This window comes from Sparus aurata, chromosome 18 (genome assembly GCF_900880675.1).
Source record: "Sparus aurata chromosome 18, fSpaAur1.1, whole genome shotgun sequence".
NCBI classification, from domain to species: domain Eukaryota; kingdom Metazoa; phylum Chordata; class Actinopteri; order Spariformes; family Sparidae; genus Sparus; species Sparus aurata.
The window spans coordinates 22,782,529-22,807,645 of record NC_044204.1 but is presented as its reverse complement, the minus strand read 5'-3'; the positions used below and the strand labels follow the sequence as shown (position 1 = coordinate 22,807,645).

At 41.4% G+C, this 25,117-nt stretch overlaps 1 long non-coding RNA gene across 1 annotated transcript; it reads right to left on the bottom strand.

Annotated features, from left to right (window-relative positions):
• Positions 1-4,005: 4,005 nt before the first annotated feature.
• On the bottom strand, positions 4,006-5,956 carry LOC115569254 (uncharacterized). The gene is made up of 3 exons (XR_003981526.1): positions 5,724-5,956; positions 5,519-5,542; positions 4,006-4,101 (listed from the first exon to the last, which is right to left on the bottom strand). It is a non-coding gene; the product is annotated as an uncharacterized LOC115569254 (long non-coding RNA).
• Positions 5,957-25,117: the final 19,161 nt, after the last annotated feature.

The following is a 25,117-nucleotide window of genomic DNA, read 5'->3' as shown; positions in this document are numbered from 1 at the left end:
TCATGTGACCACAGGAAGTTTACAATTGTAACCAGCACAACATTTACAGTTGTTACCCAGAGTTTATATATCAATTCAAAAAATCTCTTGTTTTTTGTCAATTCAACATATTCTGATTTCTATCCACAACATGATAAAGCTTTAAGGGGCTGTTTAACCCGAGCTGAAGGTCTTCTACAGCAAGATGAACCTGTGCAGCGTTGAAATCAGAAGTTATTGTTTCTCTAATCAGTGACAAGAAACTGTTGTTCACCATTTCAACCCACTTCTCTCTGAGAGATATGGAGATGTAATGTAACTACATATGTTTTGTCTTGTAGCTTTAGCTGAATACAGTTACTTTTTTTCTTTTTGTATCCTAATAACATTATCCTGTTACATGTATTACCTCACTCCACAAGCCTTGTTGTTTCCTTCTTAAAAAGTTACATTTCCTGTTACGGTTGATTTAAAACCTTTACAAACAGGAAATGAGGTTAAATCACTGTATTTATGGCACCAAATTGAAATAGCAAGGTGGAATTCTATCATTTATTCTAAAAAGGGATTACTAAGTAATGATGTGTGCCTGCTGAGAAATCACATACTGCTCAGAGGCTTACAGTATTCACATGAACTCTTCCTGTATGTGTCCTCGATGAGCTTCAGTGTCACATCAAGCATCACACAGGAACGTCAGTCCAGAATACAAACAATATCAAATGTAAATCAAATGAACTGAGAGAGAGAACAGCTGCTTTAGTGCCACCATCAGAAGAACTATTCTTAATATTTATCATTCTTTTAATTAAGACTGACTGTTCTGCTGCATTCTGCCGTAAATCAACATAAATTATAGAATAAGACACGAAAAACTATGGAGAGTTCTTAGTTTGAATGGATTTATATAATTGATTTCTTATCAGAAGCATCTTTCAGTCAAGTTTCACTATAATCAGGGTTGGGAGGGTTACTTTGAAAATGTAGTCCGATACAGTTACTAATTACCTGTTAAAAAATTTAGTCAGTAACGTAATCCAAGTACCACAATATTAAAGTAATGTTACTTGATTACTTTAAGTTACTTCTGGATTACCTCAATACAAATGCAAATAAAGACTTCCTCTGAGGAACACATAAAGCAAATAAAAGATTTAATTAATTGTAGAGTATGTTAGATTTATTCAGTTTTATTCATTGACTACTAACTATTCAGATGTATTCAAGAATTACATCACATATTACAATAATAATAATAATAATAATAATAATGATGGTAACAATTGTTATTAGTGTTATTGTAACTACTAGGCCTATTTCTAGTAATAGCAGTTGTAAAATATCTAAAGTGTTAGTGACCCATTCACTGGCGGTTCTAGGCGGGGGGCCAACAGGGGCCAGTGCCCCCGTAACTCTGAGTCTGGACCCCCTTGTGGCCCCCCTGACAGGGAGTCTGTATTAATTATATAATGACAGATTTCTTGCAATGATTTTGTTCTGAAGGGAAAGGCAGAAATAAAGTGTCTCAGCAGTTTGCTACCCGATCAAAATTGCTGAAATTGTAAACACTGCTTTGTCTGAATGAAGGATTTATCCTTTTTTCCGGGTTGTATGTGCCCCCTAACAAAAAAGCCGGCCCCAACCTGGCCCTCCTATTAAAACTGGTATAGAACCGCCACTGGACCCATTTCAGTCACTGCAGGTGTTTCAGGCAGTTTTGTAATGTACAAGCCCCACAAGGTGGCAGTAGCTACATTTCAAGTGCCTATGTGGCCCTCGAAAGTCAACGAGTTTTCCACGATGAAGTCTGTGCAAATGTTTAAAAAGCCTACTGAGCTATTTATGCTAGAGGACTTTAAATTTGAGACGGACACAGGAAGTGTTGAGTTTGTATTAACAATGTAATGTCTTCATTCTTCAACAAAGCGCACACACACGATGACGAGGAAGCAAAGCACACACACATTCTAGATTATTAAAATTCTATTGTAAGGAGCTCAGGACAGAGCAGACAACAAAGATCCAGAACAAACTTGAGTTACAATTGTAACCAGTACAATAATTACAATTGTTACCCAGAGTTTATATATCAATTCAAAAAATGTATTTTTTATCAATTCAACATATTCTGATTTCTATCCAGGATGTGATAGAGCTGTAAGGGGCTGTTTTCCCCCAGCTGAAGATCTTCTACAGCAAGATGAACCTGTGCAGCGTTGAAATCAGCAGTTATTGTTTTTCTAATAAGTGACAAGAAACTGTTGTTCACCATTTCAACCCACTTCTCTCTCAGAGTTTTGGAGATTTTTATCCCAATGTCCAGATCTTGGAAGTTTTCAAGACTTTGGACAATCATTCTCTCTCCCCTCTCAACATGATGTGTTTTCAGACCAAATAATGTTTTTGCCAATTTTTTAAGACTGGTAATAACAGATTGAATGTCTTTACATTGTTTCGGCCTCTTTCTGTCTTCAACATCTTTGAGATTCAGGATCTCCCCGGGTTTTAATTTATTGAAGTCTTTCCAGTCTAATTTGAAGGGGATACTTTCACATTTTCCAATGTATGGATAAAAAGCACTGCCGTCTGAAGGAATTACTGTGACATAATTGAAATAGTTTGGACGACTTTGTCCCCAAAACTCTTTGAAAGCCACACCAGTAGAAAATCCATATTCATTGTGCCAATGATCTGCTTTTTTTCGCAGTAGAGACATACACGGATCTATATGAGCTTTTTCTCTCTTCGTACAAGGGCTGTTGTGCGTGTAGATAAAAACATGCTGTACATTTGCTCCATTGTTCTGAAAGAAATGATCAAGGTTTTTGAGTAATATTTCCTCACTGTGTAATGTATCTCTAATGATAGAATCAGAATGACTTCTCTTTGTTGAATGACATGGATAACATAAAGAAGAAATCACAGTTTTACGATCTTTAAAATACACAATAGCAAATGCGTACTGCTTTTCCTCTCCGCAGTGTTTCTTTTGGTGTTCATTTAAGAGGGACTGCAAGTGTCCACCTGGATCAACTGAAGGGATAATTAATTTTTCTATCATTGAATGTAATTTAATTATTCCACTAAACAGCACAGTTTTTTCGTCATCATCTTTGGTTTGTTTTAACCTCTCTGTTAACAAGTGTCTAAATGTTCTTATATCATAAGTAAAACCATCCAAGGAGTTGTTATTTGGTGAAACATCCACAGCCTGTGAATCTTGAGCACTGGCTGTTGTTGATGTCACTGGGTTTAAATTATTGGTATTTTCAATTGAGGGCAAGCAAAGGCTTTTACAGTAAGCAATAAGTCCTAAAATGAATGGTTTCCATGAATTTATATCCTGGACTTTAAACAAATGACATTTTTCTAGAGCTAATTCTGTAAAAATAATATTCTCCGGGCTTGAGAGATGATCTTCCTGCTGCTGGTCCTCTTCCCTGGGTAATGACAAAGGTAAAACATTAACTAACACACAGGACAAAATCATATAAATAATAATATAATATAATTAAAAATTATGTTGTTTAACTATTCACTTGTAAGATACCCCATGCACTGCCTAGAAAGAGCTGAAAAATGTTTCTTTTATTCTCTCTCTGCTTTGAAATAGAAATTGACAAAACACATTGAAACTGCTCAATACGATGGATTACAGTTCAAAGTCCAGGAAAACAGTTCTCTAAAGAAAATCAACACTTTGATTAACTAGTGAGGAACTCATGTGAGCTTGTAAATGAGCAAACAAGTTACTCATTTGCTTGAAGGAACCACAGATGACTTTCTGTTTCCTCAACAGTCACAAACAAATGAGGTCATCCTACACGTCACATCAAAAAACCTTCCGTTCCTCCACTGTTAAGTTGATAATTCTAGTGCAAATGGAGGACATGAGAATCTTTGTCAGGAATAAGGAGCAGGGCAGAAAGCTCGTCTTGGGTTCTTGAGAGATTTTTAAATCTCATTTTCATGGCACCAGTTGCTATAACTCGACTGACTAAATACAGCATTTTATTTCTTAGAGTACCTTTGGGTTATGAAGGGCTGCAGTTCGGTGGAACTGGTCGATGGTGTCTCCTGTCTCTGACGCTTTTCTGGAATTTGTTGTCTGCTGCTGTCCGGCTTAGGGAGGAAAAGTACATTCATTACCATCAGTCACAAAGTGCACATATAAAAGTGGGTCTACATGTTCTCAGAAGTAGGTTCAAGTGATCTGAACTGAAGATCTTTGGATGTTGGGTTAATCTGATACAGTTTCTAATTCAAAAAATGATTTTTTCCTGCTACCATCAGCCTGCTAAACAGCGCTGTGTCATTCTCTGTCCTGTTTATGTGTAAAATTTAATTTGGAAATGATAAAATTTACTTCGACCTTGACCTTAATTAGCTCAAAAAAAAAATGTTGTCAGTAACCTAATCCAAGTACCACAATATCAAAGTATTGAACTGAATATCTCTTGATGTTGGTTTACAAACAATGTGTCATTTTGATATTTCACAGTTTTTACAATTGTTTTTTTAAACTATGGTTGTAATTGCAATATATATATTCATATACATATATATATATATTAGAGTTGAGCCGGATACTCGGAAACGAGTATCCTGTACGGATTAAGCACTTTTGCCGAGTACGAGTATTATACGAGTAATACGAGTCAATATCTGTGCTCGGATTGAATGAAAATCCTCATTGGGTAGCTGACTGTGTCTGTGATAGGCTAGTAGTCACAGCGCCCCTCCCTTACACACATACAGATGTGTTTCTGTGTCCCGCTCTGCTCACTCACACACAGAACAGCTGTCTGTCTCTCCCTCAGTCATTCAGGTTTGCGGTATTTTCCGTTAACGTTTAGGGTTTATTCAGCTTCAGGTTTGTTTTTACTTAGGTTTGTACTCAGTTATTAGGGATGAGCGAGTACAGCATTTTCTGTATCTGTATCTGTTAACCAATCATCTGTATCTGTACTCGGAGTGGGCGGGACATAACCTGGAAGTGGGCGGGGTTTAACCAGGACGTGGGTCAGGTTGTCTTAAAATGGGTGTGGCTTTAAACCGGTATGTTATTTTAAGCATGCAATCTGGTAAACGTGGGTTCGTTCAGACGTGGTGCTTGGTAGAATGTGACTCGCATTGTGTCTATGCCTGTCGGAGATTTTTTTTTCCTTTTTTTTTTTTTTTTTTTACCGTCAGCTGGCTCTAAGCAGTTTTTTTGACTTCACGCACTACAAGTGTCCAGTCTGAGCGTGTTTTTAGCACAGCTGTAAATGTGGTCAGTCCACAGCGTGCAAACTTAGACCCTAGCCATGTGAAATAACTGGTCTTCATTAAAGTCAATGCAGATCTGAAAAACAGCGTCAGATTATTTGATCCATAGAACACAGTCACCCCCAGAGTACAGATACAGATACAGATCATTCATATGGTTAACAGATACAGATACAGATAATGCTGTACTCGCTCATCCATAATATATATATACACATATACATATATATATAACTGTATATGGTGTAGGATCTATAGAATAACCACTTACCTCTATGGCGCGACACTTTGGACCCTACAAAGACAAGTGACATTAAATTAACAATACATATTTAAAAGCAATGGTTTGTATTGCTTCAAATTTGGTGTTAAGCATGTCAGGATTTTATCAGCCAGTTTTACACATAAATGCCAGGACTAACAAACACCATACATATAGAAAAAAACAGAGATTGTTCAAAATTGTTGTGACTTACCAGATTGGGTCTGGCCCGGTGGGCCATCCCAGCAGGGACTGACAAGCCTTGTTTTCTAAGGTTGTAAATTGAAAACAAAAATCTTACTGTTTGATAAGATTTACAGAAAACTAGGAATGTCAGTCCCTGCTGGTGACACAAATGTGATCCTTTAGTTCTCGCTTTGTTTGTTTTAATTGTTATCCAATATTCATTCAAAAAGCTGTGAGAGTTGTAGTTGTAGGTCTGAAAGTGTTTGATCAAAGTGTGCAGGTGTGTTTATAAACCCTCCTCTTAGCCAATCATCTTGCACAATTGGTTGTTGCCATGTTAAGTTTCAGTTTCCATCTTTAAATAATTCCTTGTTACAATTTGAGAAATGCTTTCACTTCTGTTGTTCAGTAAATTGTTTTATGGTGTGGTGCAACTGTGGGTGTGTCGGACAAGAACTGATTTGATGAGACTTTTTCACACCCAACGGTGAAACGCTCAGCTCCTCCAACTGAACCACACAGTGAAGGGACAATCTGGCTAAGGCTGGCTAACCTCACTAACCAGCCAGCTCTCAGCTCGTCTGTCAAAAGAACAAAACAAGCTGCGAAAGAGTTGAAATGTGGCTGTTTACTTCTCCCCATCAATCCATCTTTACAGAATTCCTCATCACAATTTATTAAAATGCTTTCACTTCTGTTTCTCAATAAATCTTTCTCTCTCGTTCTCTACATGCACTTGTGGGTGTGGTCAGACGTGAAGTGGCATAATAAAGATGACTCATGTTATACAGCCGGTGATTAAAACACATCTTCCGAGAATCAGTGATATCTGTGTGGTGAGGTGCCAAGGCAGATCCCAAAGGATGCAAGAAGACAACACCCAACCTCCCCACACACAGTCTGTCCACACAGGAGTATCTGCTGCTGTACCACCAGACCACAGAGCAGCTTCTCCTCTCAGGCTGTGAGACTCCTCCTCATCCAACCTGTAATAATCTGGTTTTATTTCATTATTTATTGTTCAATTCAGGTTTTTTTTTTAAATCAGCAAGTAGCAGGAATTCCTGTCCTGATGCTCATTTCCTAAAACAGGTGAGCCTGTTTAAGCAGCATCCTACCCTTTATCAACCAGTCTGTGCGTTCACATAGAAAATGTGTCCAGTGTTCTTTCATTTTATTCTTTTCATCTTGTAGCTGTGTCTTCTAGTTCCTTCATTGTTAGGTGTTTTTTTAAATAACCAGATTTTTCTAACTGGAGGCAAATGTTTTGATTTTCTTTGATCTTTGGCTCTTTTGTGACACAGTTTTAATTTCTTTGGTTGTTTATTGTTTCATGTATGTTTCTGTTGCTAGAATAATCCTTGTGTGATGTTGGACATTTCTGATTTGATCTTTTTAAATCTCTATTGTCGCGTCTCAGTAGCATATTATGATAGGATAATAACACATTTTTCTGACATACAGGCGGTGTCACTTTTTATACACTGTGTACTTTTTGTCTTTGTTTATAGTCTTAAATACTGTTGACTTATTTACCTTTATTCTTAAATGAGTTTCCTGACCACAAAAAGAAATGTAAGGGGGAAAAGTAGATTCTTTATCAGGTGGAAAGCAACACTGAGGAGACAAAAAGAGCCAAATTTCAAGTTAAAAAAGTTTCAAAATTATTGAACATTTTTTTTTAATGCGTTCAGAGTCCCAACTATGTTCAAATCCCAGCATCCCTTAAAACCTGCAGTCCAGTCTGGGCGCAGCAGAGAAAAGGTGGTGGATTGTCAGTCTCTTTCTTTCTCTCCACCACCTGGTGTACCACCACACATCTCTCTGTGTCTCTCCACACCAATGCCTTCTTTCCTTTTTTTTTCTTCTGTGCCAGTCTCCTTGTCCTTAATATATGACCCAGGTGGTTGGCACCACCTGTTGAACCACGTCACTGGTCTCTTGCACCATTCTCAGAAAGCCAGTTGGTGGTCACCGGTGCCTGTTATAAAATCAAGAGATTCACCAGGTGCAGGTTATCAGGCAATCAAATTTGTCAAGCGGATTGCATAAGTCAAGCAGTGACAGGAAGTGCAGACACAAACCAATTTGCAACAATAAAAGCATGCGATACAACAAAACAAGTTAAGCAAATAAAAACACAGCAAGCAACAATATAGAATACTTAAAAACAGTCACTTCTGCACTTTTACACATCTGTAATCTAACTACATATGTTTCGTCTTGTAGCTTTAGCTGAATACACTTTTTATATTTTTGTATCTTAATAACGGTATCCTGTTACATGTATTCCATCACCCCCAAGCCTTGTTAGAATAGAATAGAATAGAATAGAATAGAATTCCTTTATTGTCACTGTACACATGTACGATGAGATTAAAGGGATAGTTCAGGTTTTTTTAAGTGGGGTCATATAAAGTACATATCTATGGTCGATCTGTTTCCTACCGTAATCACCGATCAGCGCAGCCTCAGTTTGGAGAAGTAGAGAGCCGCTCCCTTCCAGCAACTGGGCCTCGCACTGTATTTCACCACTCGCAGATCACCTGTTGCCCAGTTGCGCTAATGCGTAGGGATGCGGAGGTTCTACGGTTGAGTAAATGTTGTGCAAAAAGAAAGGCCGGTCTGACAGCGATGTAAAGCTGTGTGAATTTTCTCTATACAACGTACACTTGAACTGTTATATATTTTTTTTGGGTGAGCCTTGTTTTAGATGGTTAAATTTTGCTTTTCTCTGGACTCTGTTCACTGCAGTACAAAGCTGAGCCTCTGGGCTGGAGCGGCTCTCTGCTTCTCCAAACTGAGGCTGCGCTGATCGGTGATTATGGTAGGGAACAGATCGACTATAGATATATACTTTATATGACCCCACTTCAAAAAACCTGAACTATCCCTTTAAAAAAGCCAACTCCATTAACAGTGCAAAACACAGTGTGAAGAATAAACAATATATTCAATATAAACAGGACAAAAGTAATAGTTTAAAAAAGGGAAGTAAGTTGTTGTTTCCTTTCTTAAAAGTTATTGTTGAAAAAAAAAAAACCCTTTATTTTTAGGCCAAATCACCGTATTTATGGCACCAAATAGCAAGGAGTGATTTTATAATTTATGTTACAAAGGGTTTACCAAGAAATGGTGTGTGTCTGCTTATAAATCACGTACTGCTCAGAGGCTCACAGTAATCACATGAACACTTCCTGTATGTGTCCTCGATGAGCTTCAGTGTCACATCAGGCATCACACAGGCGCGTCAGTCCAGAATGTAAACAATCTCAAATGTAAATCAAATGAACCAAGAAAGAGAACCGCTGCTTTAGTGCCACCATCAGAAGAACTGTTCTTGATATTTATCAAACTTTTAATTAAGACTGGACTGTTCTGCTGCATTCTGCTGTAAATCAACATGAATTATAGAATAAGACACAAAAACTAAGGAGAGTATTTAATTAAAATGGATTTATTTAATTGATTTATTTATCACAAGAATCTTTCTCTCAAGTTTTATTATAATCATTATCCTTCGTCACCTCATGCAGCCAATTGACCTACACTGTGTGTCCTGGTGTTTGACTGTTCTGTGGTGTATACTGCCACCTCGTGGATCCCTGTTTATTGTTACCAAGTCCAAACAGAATTAGGTGAAGGAAGAGAAAAAGACAAGAGGAAAGAAAACATCAATCAAACGCCCGTGTGAAAAGAATAGGCCTTGAGATTCAGAGTCAGAGTTTGCTGCCCTTTGAAAAAATAGCACTCTAAACTTCTCGAAGGCTTAAAACTTATAAATGACAAAACTGCGGCACTCACACAGAACAAATCTTGTGTTTCATTGTGGTCAGAAAAATAAGGTGTTTCAGCACCAAGCCTTCATCAGCGTGATAACACAGGGCACACATGACACTCACAACAGGTGAAGAGCCACCAATCAGAGATGATGGACCTGCCCCGAAGACGCCTCTGAGTGTGAGAGAGGTGGGACCACAATACAAAGAGAAACGATCAGGAAATAGCTACGACTGGAAAGAATCGGATAGGACACCAACAAAACAATATCTTCCAGGTGCATCCAATATCAGTATACACAAAATGGGAACAAAAAATACATCAAATATCAATGTTCATAAAAAAAAAACAGTTGTCATAAAACAGATTTCACATGTGCATTTAAATGGATTTGCATTTCTGCATCGCTTTTTCAATCTACTGACCACTCAAACCACTTTACAGCATTTGTCAGAATCACCCACTCATACACTGATGGCAGAGGCCGCCATACAAAGGGCCAGCTGCTCATCAGGAGCAATTTGGGGTTCAGTGTCATGCTCAAGGACACTCTGACATGCAGCTAGGGGGAGCCAGGAATTGAACCAGCGACCTTCTGACTATTAAACGACCCACTCTACCTCCTGAGCTACAGCCGCCCCATTTCACAATCACTAACGCTGACTCTGTCCTATGATTAATTTGTGATTTAAAAAGGTCAGTAAATTAAATAAATGAATAAATATTCTCTGCCAAACAAAGGGTTCAAACTGGACATCATTATTTGACATCACAGTGAATATTGTGCTTCACAGTTTCATTGGAATTACACTTGAATCACAGGGACCGTGTTTACAGAACAGATGCAACACATGCGTTCAACAGTTGGTGGAGCTGTCTGCCCAGCAACGAGAGAGAGAGAGAGGATGGTGAGCTATAATCTGCTTGTGGTGACACAAAACCCGGCCGGCAGCTTTGGGCTGAAGGGGGCAGCCGCACTCTGTGGAGTACAGCTGGCTTAATATCAGAACAGTTTTAATTAAAAACATGGAGAAATGTAAAATTAAACAGAGGTTTGCACGATATTCATCTATTACTTTCACCGAGCAACCTTTCGTTAGAAACTACACATTCATTCCCACATACAACCTGTTCCAGAGTCCAGGACACATGTTATTCTTCTCCCAGGTATCACGAGTCAGGTGATGTCTTTTAACCCAAACATGGCCCCATAAACTGGCCTGTCAGAGGCTGCTTGGCCACATCACTACTGAGGTGTAAGGAGGCTACTGTTCCTTCCACGCTCTACCTCTGAGAAATACAGTGGTCGACAGCTTATGTAACACGTCAGCTAAGCAGGAGAGACATTTCTGTGTGTGTGTGTGTGTGCACGTGTGTTTCAGGACATACAATATCAGTGTTGTAGAGGGTTGAAGGTGCTGGCAGGGGCAAGGAGTCGGGTCAGAGTGTCAGGACCTATCTGTCCTGTCTGTGTTTGAGGTCCGCGTGCAGCTGTATGTATGCATGTGTGTGATAATGTGCACAGACGTACTGTATGTGCAGGTGTGTGTGGTTGTAGCAGGGGTCAGTATGCCAGATCCTGCAAGAAGGGTCGCTTTTACAAACACCAGCCAAAGGCTCCAGGTACAGAGCTCCTGAGGTGAGAAATGTCCAGCCAGGTATACAATGTTGGAGTTTTGGTTTCGGATGTATCATGAACATTTCTACAGCGTGTATCACAGTCAGAATACCAGTCCATGAGCTGACTGTCATGTTAGGAGGCAGCGGGGGGTTGTGGTGCCGTGACAGGTGAGACGGCTGCCGAGCAAGAAAACACTGCTCAAGATGCCGTTCCAACATTTCCAAGTGCGCAAACCACTGGATGCTTTTTTGGACACTTTACAGCCGTGTTAGTGGCAGCAACACTGGATGTTTTTAACAAGACATCTGGATGATTTCTGTCTGTGTTTATGGCGACAGAATTGGATATGATAAAACCATTTTGCAAACTCCAACCAAGTGTTTTTTGTGCCTAAACCTAACCGGAGCAGAAGCACAGTGTTCTCGCAACATGAAAAATGTCAGTTGACATAAACACTTCTCTGGAGCGCCGAGCTCCCAGTATGAACCTCTAGATCAACGGCAAATCAAATGAACTAGCTGTACAGTCAGCAGCAGTCAGTGGGCACTCTGGTGATATGCTGCCTTGTTTGTTATCAGTTTGAATTTGACAGGTGGCCAATTCTTACATATTACAATTTTCAAATAATACTTTGTGTAAAGGGAAAGTCACCCACAAGAATAGTAATTTAGTAACAGTCTTAAAGTATCTGTTATTAAGCTTACTTAAGTATCGAAAGTAATGTTCTGGCAGTAAATACACTAAAGTATCAAAGATTTGAGTACAAATTATTTATAGAAATTTACATTTATATACTCTATACTATGGGTATCCTGATCATTGGATCTGATATTTATCATTTTTCTGATTATTACATTTAAAAAACAAATCTGATTGCTGATTCAATAAATAATTTAAGATAGTGCTATGCTGAATCTGCTGCAGCATGCAATCAGCATATTAACTTGTAACTTAAGTAAGTAAATAAATGTAGTGGAATATAAAGTACAATATTTTCCTTCAAAATGTTGTAGAGAGGAAGTATAAAGTAGCAGGAAATTGGAAGTACATGTACAGTAGTGTAAAGCCTTTTGTGGCTCCAGAGGATAAACTGCCTAAAGTCACAGTGGCTAGGTTGCATTGTGGGTAATGTAGGCACCAGGTTTTGAAAAGTGTGGCGTATAGAAGGTATCCGGTTCTGCTGTATCAACTTCGATCTTATGAGACCAACATTGTTAAATGTTAGACCAGTGGCCTGCTTTTTAAAACCTGGAGCCTACATTACCCACAATGCAACTTAGCCACTGAGTGACATCACCTGAGGCAATTTAACAGATTACATGCAGCTTCCTCTGGAGCCACTAAAGGCTTCACACACTTTAATGTGTACAATTGGTGGAGTTACCCTTTAAACCTCATCAGTCACTTTGAGAGGTTGAGAATGCTGGAATAAACAACTTTATCCGTCAGACCACGTGGTGCGTCACCATGTGTTGCTGCCTGCTTTGTCCCTCAGAGGAGATCTGTACTTTGTACTCAACAGTTTTTAATATTAATGTGTGCTTGTTGGCCGATTTGCAGCTTTCCTCTTCAACTGTCATTCCTAGACAGAGTTTGTTGTTAAAGTGTGTCTCTGACAATGTGGCCGACGCACACAGATCCAACCGCCCTCTCTGAACTAAACACTGCTCCGACTTCCTTTGCCTTTGTAGAGCTTTTGTTTGCTTTCTGCCTGCTTCTTGTATCTGCTCTTGTTATTTCCCCTCATCACTTTTATCTATTTCTATCTTCTTTTTCTCTGTTTTTTTCCCCCGCACTGTGGTAGAAAGGATCGCAGGTATCCATAGCAACATGTTTTGCAGTGTGTGCGTGTGCGTGTGTGTGTGTGTGATCTGCGCGTGTAGCCTCTTGTCCGAGACACAATGTGGTAATTACCGGAGCTTACCTCGGCGCTAATTAACCGTCGCTGTGGTAATTGGAAGGGTCAAGTGAGCAGGACGATTGGCTCACCTTCCTGCATCATCCACCACCCTCTCCTCCGCCATCCCTCGCTCCTTCCCTCCTCTGCTGACAACTTTGCTACTCCACCCTCACCCCTGTATCTCACCCTCCTGTCCTCCCCCCGTCTTCCCCTCCTCTCGTTTGCCCTTCCTCTTTTTCCTCTCAGCCTCCTCACAGTCACTTTAATGCCACAAGGACCACAGCCCCCATCTCGCTGCGACTTCTCCGTTGTTGTTGTTTTGGATGGAAGCAGAATCAAACGATCTTTGGCTACCTTCCCTAAAAAGTCCCCCCCTCTCCCTTCCTCCCTCAACCTGATTGGGCTGACTGACAGCTGGCTGCCAACCAGAGGTGGAGCTTTTGACCTTCACAGTCTCCAGGAGTCCAGAGCAGCGTTTGATTAAGTTACCTGGAAATGTTCACGGACTCAGGTTGTTTCGTGCCTTTAGACGGCGAGTGATAAACAAGAGTGTTTGTGCTCTTAAACATAAAATATAGGTCCTTCATCTTTTCGACACTTATCTCACTGGATCCGGCTGCACATCAGTCCTTTCTTACTTACTAATAACTGCTCGCTAGTTTCAGACTAATGATTTACTTTAATGGCTGCACACTTATAAAACTTGAAGTGGCTATAATCGATATAATGAATCAAATGACAATGTGAAATTGGTCGTTGGTGCTGATGAACCTACAGAGAATTATTCCCCAAATCTGCCGCTCCCTGAGCTTTATAATGAGCTTCGGCTCACTGCTGGGCCGTCTGGCTGCAATTTTGCGGTTTTGGTCCACTCTCACAGCTCTCGTAGAGTCCTTTTTTCGGAGGTTCGTTGAAGGAAATGGAAAGACTAACTGCACACTATACCTGCTCAGCAGACACACACAGTTATGGGGCTCTTCCAGTGCCGCTCGAGATGGACCCTCTCCAGGAGTGAGGCCAGCAGGAAGGCAGCGGTGACCTCTCATTACCTCTGCCAAAACTGCTGTGACCCCCGTCTCCCCCTCAGACAAACCTGTGAAGTGATACCTGAGATATCTTTATGTCTCTTTGTGCTCAGCTCCAAGTAATGTTGTAGCTTCCAACTAAATCTCTCTCCAACATATCTGCTGCATTTAACCACTTAATCGTGTTTGCTTTCAGCTGTTTCATTAGTTGTGTTAAGTTACTGCTCGTGAAAAACAAACAGTTAACTGACTAAATAACCGTTATTGTGATGAGTTTGTAGCAAATTAAACTTGTTTATAATCGAATCAGCCGCACCTTGTTAGCAGTGAGTCTTCTATAATACTGCAGACAGGAAGTATTTACAGCCGACATAAGACAAGGGTGTCATGAGTTAAAGACGCACCTTCAGGCAGGTAGCCCTGTTGTCATGGAAATGCAAATCCCAGCAGAGTCAAACCGAGTCAAGTTGAGCCGGCACATGTGTATAAAAACGCCTGGTGAGAGATTCAGAAGCATTCAACTGTCTAAACACAAAGTCAGTTTAGCGCCACAATCTGTCAAATAACTATTAAAATAACAATCTTTATATACTATGTAACTGATAATCCTCCTGTAAATGTAGACACTATTTCGAGTGGGAAACATTCAGCAATCCTGATCCAACTGATGCCATTTAGATAATGATTTGGCCAAAGATCGTTCGCATAACATTTTGTAATTTATGGTATCGTCCTATGGTGCTACTTTTGTGCAAGGTGATTTTAAAATATTCCCACATTGTTTTGTTAAATGAAGATCTCGCTTCAAAGCTCAGACAGGAAGACTATTCTTTCACATGCTCACTCATATTTACCTGTCTTTATTTGGGACTGTCACTTGATAAGAGCTTCTCACATCTGCCGCGCACATCTGTCTAATAGCACAGCGACTCACCTTCATTGTCAGCCTATCACATTGTTGCTGTCTTTCTAAATATGATTGTTTCCTGCCTCTGGTTCATTCAGGCTGCTGTCTTGCGTGCGTCCACCACCTCCATGCCAACGCCCAGTCTTCGTAGATTCACCAGCTTCATCATTTCATCAGCCTCTCTGTCTCGGAAGAGTCCTCAACCACCACCACTACCAACACCACCAGTGTCTGGACTCTATAAGGGGATTGTTCTTGCTGCTGCTCAGGAAAGACGCCCTTTGATCACGAAATCACCCTGTAGAGTCTAAGTGCCAAAGACTGTCTGACAAGACTCACTGTAATGAACATATTCTTTACTTCTGTCACTAGTCTCTACTGACTGAAATAGTTTCGCGATCAAACGTCAGGTCGGATGGTCAAGGTTGGCTGTCAGGCTACGCAAGTCATCGGTGAGTCTCCGTGGCCCAGGATATTTGCGTTTGGCCCTTGTCGGGAGCTTTTTGGCCAATTGGGCACGTTGAAGCTGCGACGGAGCCCCTCAGTGAGAGAGATCCCTCTGATTGGCTGTTCTAGCTGAGTGAAAAAGGAAGAAACAAAAAGCCCCTTGAGCCTGTCACATGATTTCACGCATTTAGAGCAGTTTTTTCCTTATTTTTTTCTCTTTTCCTGTTTGTCAGTGCCACTTTTAACTTTTTATCATCAGACGTGTTCTTGATTAGAAGTGGCTGTATAATCAGTAGTGGAGTGAAAACGATAGGCCTACGCTGCTTTATCTCAACAGCGGTCTTACATCCGCAGTCCCGAGTCTTCTGGTTTCCCTCTTTTGAATAACGAATACATACTAACCACCACATCTTATAAGGAGAGCTATTTCCTTTCACGCAGGCACAGAATGTACGAGCTAGCTGGGCGAGGGCTGTTGTTTCGTGACGTGCTCAAGTGCAGCATTTAGGCTGAGACACAGTGACACGTGAGACGATAGAACAGTCGGCCTTTGTCGCTGCTAGTTCATTGAAGATGACCCTTAAACAATGACAAGCTAACATATGCTTTGGGTTCAGTGAGCAGCACTCCGGTTACACCTGATACTCGGTGGGTGTAAACATTTAGAAACAGTTATCATTAGAAAAACTAGTATATATGGTGCAACCCGTCTTAAGTCAATGATACCCTCCTTGACCAGCTCTTTGTACGTTTGATCTGATGATGGTTTGAAGACACTTCAAGTGACTTGAGGACAATCTTTATATTCTAATCATGTGTCCACAGATTGTAGGCCTGGAATGATCCAGTCCCTGACCTCTGGCACTGGATCTGCCACTGCTGGCCTGACATTAAATCCTGTCCGAGCTCTCCTCCTTGACCTGTATTTCTCTCACAGATGGGAATATGCTCATTTGAAAGACCACAATCTCATTCTAATGGGAACAAAGGGGATTTCAATAAATTGCATTGTTGTTTTTTTGACACCCTGATGTACCAATCTATTCTGCGAGGACTGCCCGTTTCTATCCTTCTCTCCGGCAAAGAGCTGAAGGTTGCCAAGGTGTCTGCTACTTTCTACGCTTCACCCACTCCTTCTTCCTATCCCCTCTATCGCTCCTTGGGGTTTCGAATTCTCCTCATTTTTCTTGTTCTCCAGGCTCATGAAAGGAAATCCATCTGCCCTTTAGGGGAAAGAGTAAAAAATAGTCCTGCAGCTTAAATCAGACAGAAGAATGGATAGAGGTCCTGGGGAGAGAAGAAAAAAGGTGGACAGAGGAAACTAAAGTGTTCACTGGAGCACCAAGGTGAGGACGCATTGAAATATTTGGCGATAGAAATATTACATATGGACAGGAGAGCGAAGCAGGGAAGCAAGGCAAGCGGGAGTGACGTAGGAGAGCACTGAAAGTCAAAAGTGTGCTGAAAGAGAGGTCAGGAGAGTGCGTTGGATTTGGTTGGAGCAGAGGGTAGAGTGAAAACAGGGAGCTGGGGAAAAAAACAAAACAAAAGCAAAGATTGATGAGGAAGAGGATGGACGGAGTGAGCGATGAGAGAGCTGGAAGAGGGGAGATAAGGTGAGACGTGGGTTTGACATCATTACCGTCAGCAGGGCTTGTGTTTACCGCTCGGCTCCTGTTTACGGAGGAACTCATACTGAGAGGACACCTGGTGAGCTGTCAACACACACACACGCACGTACGCACACACACAGGTACACACACACACACAGCAGCCGACACAGTGCCGCTCTCCATGGTGCTGAACCCAACATGAAGGAGCCCAGCGCGGAGCAGAACGGGGCAGGCCTCCTCCTCTGCTCTCCTTCTGGAGAGGCTCCTGCCAGAGGGGGAGAACCAGGGGGAAGGGAGGTTAGAGAGAGAGGGGGGTGGGGGGTCTATATTTAACCACTCTCCTCATTGTTTATTAATGAGCGGGTGTTTAGTCAGACCTGGGGTGCTGTTTAATGTATGATGACAACGTCGCTCTCCGGGGACCTTTCCCATACTCCTCGCCCCGCGTTTTACATAACCGACACAGATTTTGGGGGGGCGGGATGGGCAGGTTGGCGATGGGTGGGAGTGGGTGGGTTGGGTGGAGTGTAATCTAATGTGTGTGTGCGCAGGCTAGAGTATATCCTCTCCCTTGCTGCTGAGTGGTGTACACATGGGGAGGTTTAACAAGGGGCCACGCTGAGGTTCCTATCTCTTCTTTGTGCTGGGAGCAATCTAGAAATGCAGCTGAGAAGCATCGGTCCTCTTTTGATATGATATGGATCCACACATTCGATAACAAAACTATCTTGATATTATGTGAAGCTCATCTGCGATGGCACATACTGGCAGATTTCTAATAGACTAGGCTCGATGTGCCAACCCCTTTACCCATCACTGCATGAATCCTGGTGTAGTGTTGAGAGTGGTTTGCTCAAGAAGAGTTCTAAGATTAGACCATTTCTCACTGCTGAAAAAACTGGAAACTGTTATTTATTCATCCATTACTTCTCATCTTGACTACTGTAATGTCCCACTTACTGGCATGAGTAGAGAAATCTTCTTGTCTGCAGCTTGTTCAAAAATTCAGCTGCCAGGATCTTAATTGGACCCAAGAAACACAATCATGTTTTTAATTCTAGTCATAACTTTAAAAGCTCAAATAGATTGATAATCAAGCCTTGTGGACATAACTCTTAAACTCTGGAATGATCTCTGTAGAGATCAGAGAGGCAAAAACTGCCTCTGCTTTTTAATCTCCGCAAAAAGTCACTCCACAAATAATCCTTTAATTGATATGCTTAAAATATTTCAGCTGACTTCACCTGAGCACGTTTCTAACCAATTTGTATCACGTTCATTTAATTAATTTATTAATTAATTAATTAATTTTTTTTTCTTCTATACTATGTGCCTTTATTGTGATAGAAACAGTTAGAGATTATGACAGGAAAGGAAGGAAAAGAGAGGGATGACATGAAGCCATGAAACAAAGGGCCACAGGTAGGATTTAAACTCTGGGCCGCTGCAGCGGGGAACAACCGAAGTAGTGGGCGCCCATTTGTCTGACCTTTCACCTGTGTTTTATCCATCTGCAGAGAGAATGGTCCTAATGTTTTTATTTGTGGAAAGGTATTCTACATATCATAAAGAGTCCCAATGAAGGTGGAACTTGTTTGTGACAGTGCTTGCAGCTTGCTTCAATAAGGACCATCCATGCATCCATCCATCCATGCATCCATCTATCCATGCATCCATACATCCATCTATCCATGCATCCATCCATCCATGCATCCATCCATCCATGCATCCATCCATCCATGCATCCATCCATCCATGCATCCATGCATCCATCCATCCATCCATCCATCTATCCATCCACCTTTAATCCATCTGGGGTTGGCCGCGGCGGCAGCAGGCAGAGCAGGGTATTCCAGATGTCCCTTTCCCCAGCAACACCTTCCAACTGCTCCTGGGGGATCCTGAGGCATTCCCAGTCCTGATGAGATATCTCATCCCTCAAGCAAATTCTGGGTCAGCCCAGTGATCTCCTTCAAGTTGGTCGTGCCCAGGGAACCTCCAAAGGGAGGCAAGGACTATAGTTTTTTTTCTTTTTTCCCTCTGTAACTCTGTATCATATTTATGTTTTTTTTTTTTATGTTTTGTGGCCTGTAACATGATTTTGCCTAAGCCGAAGCATACCTGCCAACTTTATGCTGTGAAAATAAACCCTACAGCACAGATGAATAGATAAAATACAAAGATGTTAGGGTAAGATGATATATATTGGTTGTAAATTCATAGCTCAAAGTAAAACAAGTTTTTCTTTAAACTAAGTAAAATTAAAAAAAATGAGATTCAAAATCAATATCTAAAGTTGACATCGTAAAAAGTATCTTAAGTGCAAACACTGAGAGAGTGAGTGATCATCAGGTAGACCTTCAAAAAGACGAAGAGCAAACATAAAATGCTTTTTTATCTGATTGGGGGCCCGATGACCATCTGACCATATTAGTAACCTTGTGTTCTTTTTGGAAGGTAGAATGTTTAGTCATATAAAGCAGGAATTAATTTGACCTCAGCTCATGTTATTGTGGCCGTTTTCAATAAATTATGATAACCTTAATGTAGGATTATTCTGTAGGCAGAAGCACAGTAGATGAGCTGTATGGAACAGTGCGTAAATCATTATCCGTTAAATGAAAAGAACTAATTTCATCAGCGCAGTGCCAATCATATCTGTCACTTATATTTAAGCATGGGGAGCCCCCCGAGTGACAAACGTTAGACAGGATAGTTTGTGCACGCTCACCTTTGTCTCTGGGTTGGGTTGCCAGGTCCCACGACACGCATCCTACAAACTGAGAAACTCCCATTCTATTTGATTACCATGGAAGTGGGAGATTAAAGTAAGAGCACAGCTAGAGAAAGGGTTAAAAAGAGAGGGATTCCTACTAGTCAGTGTGCCATGAACCGTCTCTGGCTAATCATCTTGACTCGACAGTCAGTTGAGTCCATGGGTGAGTTAAAAAGGTCTCTGGTTGGTTCAGATGTGTTTGTAATAACAGCAGAACAGTGAGGAGCAGAAGTTTCAGACAGCAGAGACAGCAGAAATGGGGAAAATGGGGGGGATTTTCGTCCCATGGCGGCCCAATGTTTGAAAAAAAAAACACTGCAAAAGTACTCTCTGGTAGATAAAACATGACAAAGTGCCAAGGGTGCCCTTCATGGGAACAAAACATGGTGGATTGCCCTCCTTTTAGCTCTTTCTGCACTCTGGTGCCCTATTTATTATTTTCCCCTCAAACAACCTGAGTCTGCCACTGGAGCTGGAGCTTTTTCCTTAATCATAAAGACCACAGGAACATATTCTTTCGCTTCTTGAAGAGCGCTATAAAGTTAATCATCAATCATTCCCTGTAATAAAGATTATGGCTGTATGATTCTGATTAGATGAATGAATTACATTCTGATAGTGCTCATTCCTTTTACAAAAGCTACCACAAAAGGATGTTCCTCTGGCTTTTGGTCTTTACCTGCACGTTTCAACGCTCCCCTACACACTTCCCTTCCCTCACATACTGACACACACACTCACACACACACACACGCACACCAAAACACCTATACAGTACAGCGCGGCACACGGACGCTTCTCATGTGCTCGTAGTAGAACACGATGAATGAGGCGATCATGTTGAAGCGAGCATGAGTGACACAGGCTCGTCCTGACAGTTGCCTAGAAGACCTCTCTGGGTGCTGAGCAGAGGAGGGAAAACAAACCAATTTGTTTCCCCATGCCAGGCCAACGAGCAGATCAGAAACACACAATCACACACACACTCACATAAACAAACACACACAAGGCACACAGGAGGGGTGAGTCACGAGAACTCGGGGCATCCGCTGAGCTTTAATGTGCTGAACAGACAGGAACGAGAGAGAGGAGAGAAGAGAGAGGGAAGAAAGTCTGGAGGTGGCGGAGAGAAACAGACGAGGTTTGGAGAAGGAGGGGGAATGAAGGAGCGATGATAGGTTGGTACAAGGTGGCAGATGATTATGGAGGGATACAAAGAGAGATATACTGTAGCTTGATTATGGAATAAATACATAATAATGTAACACTGAGAAGAAATTAATTAACATTCAAATAATCTGCGTTTTAATAAGGCTGATATTACTACGGGGGCATTTGATTTGCATGTAAGGCACACACACACACACACACACACACACACACTCACACGCACGCACACGCACGCACACGCACGCACGCACACACACACACACACACACACACACACACAAACCACCACAATGTACAGTGCACCACAAACTAAGAAAGTACTGCAGTGTTCATCAATAATGAAGAAGAGAGAATTTGGAAGACAACAGAACAAATGAATCATACTGGTCCAGAGAACAGGGCAGACAAATGGTAGCATTAACACCTGCCTCTCTTTGTGTGTGTGTGTGTGTATGTGTGTGTGTTCAGTGAAAGCTGACAAAATGACAAAACCACATAACAAATTGAAATCAAGTAAATAGAAAGCCGCAAGGCCACCCTCACCTTCTGAACGGCTTTAAACTTTTAAGGAGAGTCAGATGCAAGTTCACGTTTAGATTGAGAAAAGGATTCGGTGCTGGATAAGGGTGAATTATCAGTAATCCTGGGTCTGCTATCTTGACAAAATTAGCTTTACTCCAATTTAAAGGTGAACTGTAGTGTTCTCTTGTAAACGAGCAAAAGTTACCCATATTTTCATGTTCTTCTCTTGTCTTCACTGGCGCATAGCTCCATATGTTGGAAGCATTACTGCCACTTGTGGATCTGGTAAATCGTGTGAAACAATTGAAAGGATTGTATGTCGAGTCATACAAACGCCGCGTAACCAAACTCAACAGGGAACCTTTTAAATCTAAGATCAGCAAGAGGCAGGTGGTGAAGATAACTCCTGTAAACAGCAACAGCAGCAATAGTGTAAGTGAAACTCAAACTCAAACCCAAAGGCCAAGATGTAAAGTCAAAATAACCCAAATGCATTGCTTTTATTTACTTATCAACTTTTTAAAAAAGTCATTCAAACAACATAGAGACCAAACTTAAAGCACCCATATTATGCAAATTTTCAGGTGTGTATTTTTTCTTTTGGGTGTCTACTACTACATGTTTACATCCTGCAATGTTCAAAAAACACATTAATTTCCTCATCCTGTCCACTGCTGCAGCACCTCTATTCACACTCTGTCTGAACACTCTGATTGGTCAGCTCTCACAGGCCTGAGTAGAAAATACCCACCTTTGCTGTCTTTTCCATTACATCTGCCAGCCTGGCCTCATTGGTTTGACTTGCATTTCCACCACAACTGTTCGACATGCATGAAGGTGAATCTTCAACCAGTGACACGCTTGTCTCAATCTCGCAAGGACATGATGTTTTCTTGAGTCCGTTTGTTTGTTGGTTGGTTGATTTGTCCGCAGGATTATACCAAAACTACTGAACAGATTTTCATTAAACTGGGATGGAGGATGACCTTCAGCCCAGAATAGACCCTGTTATATTAATGTGTAGATTTGGATAAAGGGACGGATCTGGGAAGATCACCTCAATATCTTTATACTGCGAGACTGCTAGATGGCATTTTTCCACATTTTTGTTTCTTTCAGGGATCTGGGATACGGGCGGTTGTGGCTCAGGGGTAGAGCCAGCGTAGCCCCTGGTCTGCATGTTGAAGTGTCCTTGGGAAAGATACTGAACCCCAAACTGCTCCTGACTGGTCGGCACTTTGCATAGCAGCCACCGCCATCAGTGTGTGTATGTATGAATTACTGTAAGTTGCTACTTAATGCCCTAAATGTAATGTAATGGATCTTTATGAAAAAAAAAATATTAAGGTGGCTGGTATGCGTGAGTACAATTTGATGTGGATTCAAGACTTTGTGAGTTAAACTGTGGGTGGTTTAAAAATGATTCATGATGCAATGAAGGCTATCAAGCTTGTTATTGGATGAGGCTTGATTGTATCAACTGTCGGGCCTTGGTGGAGATTGCGCTCTATTGACTGCCATGCTAGTTTTAAAGGCTTTTGTTAGTGATGCTGGCCTATTTGTTATCCTGTAAGTTTCCTGTTTTTGCTTGCGATTCTTGAATCTTTCTGGTGATGAGTAGTATTTGGTGACTGGCTCCGAATGACTCTTTTTACTTTTTGTTTTATCTTGTCCTATTTCAATTTAACTACGTTTTGTATGTGTGTGTGTATGTGTGCATGGTTTTGTAACTGTGAATTTCCCAGAGTGCACAGGGTTTGAACCCCAGTGTGTTGTTTGCACATGCTCATCGATGTGTGTGTGTGCTTGTGTGCTCACTCTGTACTCCAAGTATTCCAGTCTGCATTATTTAAGGCGGGGCATTACATTATTTGTCTTTATGTAACAGCTGCCCTGAGCAGCTGACATGCATCCCTCATGTGCGTGTATTTGTGTGTGTGTGTGTGTGTGTGTGTGTGTGTGTGCTTGTGTGTGTAGGTGTGTGCTGTACAGAAAAAGAACCTTTGAGTCCATGTTTACGTAAGAGTAGCAGGCATTTCACTGTTCCATGGCGTCGGGAAAGCCCTTTTCCACCCACATCCGCTGCTGCAGTCTGTTAGCGAGAGCCGAGTAGGCCTACACACACGCGCACGGACACACATGCACGCACGAACACACACACACACACACACACACACACACATACACACACACACATACACATACGCGCGCTACAACTGTCGCCTTGAATAATGAAACACGACCCTCTTGATATGGCTTCATAAATATTACATCAATAATCTGACATTAATGGGTTTTTCCTTCCATGTAATCCTGCCTTCTTATTTGTTCAAAGCAGCCACACAAACAACAGAAAAACTCCTGAAAAGTCCGAAGTCGTGCTTCGTAGACACACACACAGACACACACACACACACACACACACACACACAGTATACTGCGAGGCCTTTAGACAACAATAATACAGTCTGTTGACCAAATATGTTTGTTGACACGCAGCATCAGTATATTTATGAAAACACATTGTATTCAGAGCGATAGGGCCAGTGAATAATGCATTTTTTTCTTTGTGTTTTACCTGCTGTCTGCCAACTATAGGTGTTGTTGTTTGATATCTCACTGCGATCGTGGGTCTCACAGCTGTTACAGCATGGGGGAAGCCCTTTGTACGTCTGTATGTACTTGTGTGTGTCTGTGTGTGTGTGTGTGTTTGCTTTTGTAATGAGGCCACTGGTTTCTGGGGAAAGCCCAAGGGCTAACCTCCACCCACTCACTGTTTCTGGATACCTCTGTGCATCACTGTGTCTCCCTCTCTATCTGTCAGGGGGTGCAAACACATCGGCCTCTGGATTTCTCTCTCTCTCTTACACACACACACACACACACACACACACACAATCTCTCTCACTCTCCCTCTCTCTCTGTTTTTCTTCCTCTCTCTCTGCCCTTTCTAAAAACCTCTCTCTGTTTTTATTATTTAACTCCCTCACTTCTTCTCACTGCTGTACATCTATAAACCAAGGGCACAGACAGGGCCTCCGTTCTTCCTATAGAGCTTATGAGAGAGGGACAGAGAGAGCTGTGTGTGTGTGTGTGTGAGAAAATTGAGTTTTTTGTGATGCATCACTAAAACATTTGAGAGGAGTGTGAATGAACCGGAAGACTCTTATACAACGACCACATATACATCCCTGTATTCTACTGTGTGTCCGACTACTTGAACGGGACACAGGTCTGAGCCACTTATATTTGTAAGCAGCGAGGCCAAATGAGTGTTTTTATCCACTCAGTAAAATCATAATCCATTCCCACTTCCTTCCTTTTTCTAATGTGTTCATCGATGAAACAAAAAGTGGATGTGATGCTCTGCTGGTAGCAGAAATGAGTACCTTGAGATATAGTTTTAAACTGGATTTTGTCTACAAAGCATTAACTGTGTGGTTTTTGATTTATTAGCAAGTTTTACATAGAGTTAACTACCCTTATTTAATGCTGCAGCATGGCTCTGTGGATGCATCTGTTGGTTGCTCAATCAGTTGGTTCACCGCTTTGGACCAGACTGAAATATCTCAACATCTATTCGATTACAAGCATTCATAATCCCCTAAGGAAAAAGCTGTAGGACTGGTGATCTGACTCTGACTTTTCCTTATCAGGTCCA